Source organism: Monodelphis domestica, chromosome 3, assembly GCF_027887165.1.
Source record: "Monodelphis domestica isolate mMonDom1 chromosome 3, mMonDom1.pri, whole genome shotgun sequence".
Taxonomy (NCBI): Eukaryota; Metazoa; Chordata; class Mammalia; order Didelphimorphia; family Didelphidae; genus Monodelphis; species Monodelphis domestica.
The window spans coordinates 199,124,926-199,130,031 of record NC_077229.1 but is presented as its reverse complement, the minus strand read 5'-3'; the positions used below and the strand labels follow the sequence as shown (position 1 = coordinate 199,130,031).

Here is a 5,106-nt window from a genome sequence, read left to right as displayed (position 1 = left end):
ACTTATAAAATTTATAGAATGGAGGAATAAAACAGCATTAATAGGATTAAAAGCATATATTTAAAACCAAAAGTTGGCATTCTCTGCAATGGAGAAACCTTCCCAGTACAAACAAGGGTAAAGTGAGAATACTCCATTTCCCCATTATAATCTATCTCCTTCTAGAAATACTAGCTCTAACAATAAGGCAAAAGAACAAAATCAAAGGTATACACATGAGGAAAGAGGAAACAAAAATATTTTCTATTTTTTAAAATAACATTTACCTTTGGTCTTAGAATCAATACTGTGTAGTATTGCAAGAAAAGTGGTAAGGCAGAAAAATGGTAAGGGTTAGGCAATGGTGGTTAAACAACTTACCCAAGGTCCTACAGCTAGGAAATGTCTGAGGCTAGACTTGAACCCAAGACCTACTGCCTCTATGCCTTGTACTCTATCCACTGAGCCACCTAGCTGTCCTCTGTATACCTATTTTTTTTTTAGATAAAATAATGATGTAATAAGAAAAACTCACAGAATCAGTGGGAAAAACTGAGACAATAACTATAGCAAGGTATAGCAAAGTAGATGCAAAATCTAGCTAGGCTAGATCCTCAGAAGACAGAGAGGTTACCGAGCATATATTGTAGCCAGTCTAGTTTGATAGAACTTGATAGAGATTGCACTCTGCTAGTTTTGTCCTTACAACTCTAAGATCACCTCCACACCACACTAAGGTAGCAGTATAGAACTTATATCTTAGATAATCATCATATATCTCTTTTTCGATGTACATATTCCATATTAAATGGATTTATGTAAGTGTCACATCCCTAACCCAGACTATAAATTCCATGATTCCATTTTGTGTCCTACTCATCAACCAGAATAGTGCTCTGCCTACAGTAGGTAATTAATAAATGTTGGTTCATTGTATATTCTTTAATGCAGTGGTTCCATTCTTCCCTTATAGTATGGCAATAGCAACCTCAGAGGGATTCACAGACAGCCACTGTCTGTGGCATCTCTATACATCAGCCTCAATATTCTGTCTTCAAGTTATTTGATAGTCTGATTTTACTGGCTTCTGGAAGATTGAACCCCAGGCATAAAGGAGACCTGCCTAATCAATAAATGGAAGCTAATAATAGATACTTCTCCACTAACCCCTAATCCAAGTTTTCCTCTTATTCTTTTTTCATTACCTCCTGTCCTTAAGTAGACAGAAATTATCATATTACCTGATGTTAATCCACTTGGTGACCTGGTTAATATAATGATTAAATAGCAGGATCAAAAGAGATTATCCGTTCTGTACCTTCCAGGATTATCAAGGTAAGTAGATTCAAGCAACAAGCTCAAGCTAACACTCCAAAAATCCCACGAAAGAGCAGTTCTAACCTGACTATCTAGTCTGAATCATCAAAAATCAATAATCAGAGGCCCAGTGCCATAATAGGCTTGTAGACAGAAATGATATAAGAAAATCCTTTCTTCTAAAAAGCTAGGTAATGGAAACTTAAGAAACACAAAGGAAAATGTATGTAAGCCCATAACCATGAAGCACTTGAGGAACTGCCCTATTTGGAGATGTTGAGTCTCAGTCAGAATTCCCAACTTCTGCTTCTTCCACTTTATCATTCCTTCTCCTCTTCCTACCATGACTGGATAATGAGACAAAGACTACAAAATGTCAGCAATTGAGATTCCAGTTATAGTGCTAATGTCACAAGCAAACACCAGTGGCCCATCTGAGAGCACCTCAGGAACTCACACAAGAACAAAGAGGCAACCAGAGGTGGCAACTGTAGTGAGTGATCAAGTGAAAGTCAAGACTGGTTTCTTAGGTTGTTGGAAGATTGCCAAGAAAAAAATATTCAAGAATGTCAATGGGATCATGAAGCCAGGTCTCAGTGCCATTTTGGAACCCACACGTGGTGACAAATCTTTGTTCTTAGATATATTTGCTGCTAGGAAAGACCTTCATGAATTATCTGATCATGTTTTAATAACTGGAGCTCCCCAACCTGCCAACTTCAAATATAACTCAGACTATGTTGTTCAGGATGATGTTCTGATGGGCACTCATAGTAAGAGAAAATTTACTATTTTCAGCAGCACTTCAACTTCCTACAAGCATGAAGAACCAGGAAAAGAATAAATTAATCAATACGGTTATCAAGGAGCTAGGTTTGGAGAGAGTAGATGATTCCAGTATGGGAATTCCATTCTCTCATGGTGTATCTTGTTAAAAAAGGAGAAAGGATGAACCTTTGGGATGATGGTATAATGATTAGTCAGCATGTGCTGGTGAGCTACCCCCCCCCCCAGGGTATTTCCTCCCTGCCTGGACAGAGAGCTGATGACAACCCTCTGTCCTTTTCCAGCAAGGTGGAGGCGCAGGGAAATTCAAAGATCTCACCAGATTAGGGACACCACAGGAGTGGAAGTTGATGTCTGGTTAGGAAATTTTTACTTAACCTAACCCCACTCTAGATGCCCTTCTGGTCAAACCTCTTGGTGGAGGAAGATCAATGACTTTTGAGCCAGGTCTTGGCTTTACCTGGTTCTAATAGAGATCTTCATCCTGGATCCAAACTCCTCCACCCACCAGCCCTCTTTATTCTTCCTTTTAAAGATCTGACTGCTAACTATATACAACTGCTATTTATTTGGGAAAGAGTAACAAGGGGGAGATCAAGGAAGGGGTCAAACAGGGATTCCCTAAGCTAAAACACAGACTGAAGGTGGGTCCTTCAGCTTTGGCCAACAGCCTTCTCTGTCTTCTTGTTCTCCTATGCTTACTACCCTAATCTAGCATTAAAGAATCAGCAAATGTCTTTAGGTGTATTTGGCACAAAGGGAGACGTTTCAGGCTTCAGGACTGACTCAGCCTGACCTTCAGGGTAAAACCCTCTCAGGCAGCTGAATGTTCAGTCAGTCTACATACGTCTTGAATCAATAGAGAGATAAAATCAGTTCACAGTCACTGTGGGCATTGGATATGATCAGGAAATTCTCAGGAAATGGTGGTTTCCAATCCTGAGGTGAGAATGGGAGCTACTTAACTCCAGGGTTCAGAACTGAACTCCCTCAGAGACTTCGTTGGTTCCCAGATTGGGGTTGCCCCCAATCATTCCAACTGTCCTGTCGGTGCTTCTCCAGCATTCCATTTCAACTCTTTCGATCTGGAAAAGAAAGAACATACTAGTATTGGAATGGAACTCATTTCTGATCCGTCTTGTTTTTGGATGAGCCCACAACTGGCTTAGACTCCAGCCCAGCAAATGCTGTCCTTTTATTACTGAAGAAGAGGTCTAAGCAGGGAAAAATAATCATCTTCTCTATACAAAGACTACAAAATATCAACAGTTGAGACTCAAGTCATAGTCCCAATGTCACATCTCTATACATCAACCTCAATATTCCATCTTCAAGTTCTTTGATAGTTTGACCTTACTGGCTTCTGGAAGATTGATTTTCCATGGTCCTGCTCAGGAAATCTTGGGATACTTTGCTAATGCTAGTTACCACTGTGATCCCTATAAAAATCCAGTAGATTTCTTCCTAGATATCATCAATGGAGGCTCTTCTGCCGAGCAGTTAAACAAAGAGGAAGGAACTGGTGAAGCTAAGAAAAATTCAGAACCTGCTCAGCATGATAAACCCATTAAAGATAAATTAGTGGAGGTTTATATTCATTCTCCCCAGTTTGAGGAAACTAACGCAGCACTAGATACATTCTGTGTGGAGAATAAAAAGATGAAAACTACTGTGCTCAGTGAAATAACATATATTACCTCCTTTTGTCATCAACTCAAGTAGATGTCCAAATGGTCATTCAGAAATTTGCTGCATAGCCCTCCAGCCACCATAGCTCAGGTAATTATTACAGCTTTCCTAGGATTGATTATGGGTGGTATTTTCTTTGGGTTAAAGAATGATCCCACTAATTCAGAACAGAGCTGGAGTTCTCTTTTTCCTGACCACCAATTGGTGTTTTAGCAATGTTTCTACAATCAAGCTTTTGGTTGTGGGGGAAAAAATTGTTTCTACATGAGTATGTTAGTGGCTACTATAGTTTCTTCTTTTTTTGTGAAATTATTATCTGATTTACTTCCCATGAGAATGTTGCCAAGCATCATATTCATTTGAATAAGATATTTTATATTAGGACTAAAACAGGAGGTGGGACCCTTCTGCATCATGATGTTCGTTCTTATGATGGTTTCACATACTGCCTATTCGATGACTCTGGCTTTTGCTGCAGGTCAATGTCATGGCTGTGGCTAATATCCTCATTACCATCTCATTTGTTTGCATGATGATATTTTCAGGGTTGTTAGCCTTCATGGCTCTAGTATTTAAATATTCCTCAGTATGGTTATACAGCTCTGCAGCATAATAAATTTCTTGCCCAAAACATTTGTCCTAATCTCAACACAACAGCTCTGAACAATACCTGTGAATATGTAACATGCTCTGGAGAAGACTTTTTGAGAAATCAAGGCATTGATTTAAGTGATTGGGGCTTGTGGTAGAACCATGTTGCCTTAGCCTGCATGACTATCATTTTCCTTACCAATGCTTACCCGAAATTGTTTCCAAAGAAATTTTCATGAATCACCTGTGAGCTACCATGTGAATCAGTCTCACAAAGCATTTTTGATTATTATAAAATATTCATTGTTTGAGTTTTTGTGGTTCAAGAATTACTCATTCTTAAATTGGATTGAATTTTATTATGTTTAACATGTCTCTGCAGTTTGTGTTCACTAGGAAGCTGTGGTGGAAATACATTATGGGAATTATTAAAGAAATGGCAACATGAGTTAATGGTATTATATGTTTATATGCTCAATAAATTTGTAGAAATGACACTAGTTATAGCTCATTGATTAGTAAATAACTAATATGTATGTATATTACTATACTATCAACTCTGAAATATGTTTGGAAGTTAGGAGGTTTTTTGGCAAGTTAGGTTTTATATGTTTTGACTTGTCATGACAGTAGACCAAAACTGTCATCCTTTAATAAACTTATTAAAATAGAATTTATTTGACATTTTCCTCAGGAGCAGTGATACCTGAAAAATCCATGCAAACAGTTGTGTTGTAGAAGTAG

At 38.3% G+C, this 5,106-nt stretch overlaps 1 pseudogene; it reads left to right on the top strand.

Moving 5' to 3' along the window:
* The first annotated feature begins 1,160 nt into the window (after positions 1–1,160).
* On the top strand, positions 1,161–4,601 carry LOC100027804 (broad substrate specificity ATP-binding cassette transporter ABCG2-like; annotated as a pseudogene).
* Positions 4,602–5,106: the final 505 nt, after the last annotated feature.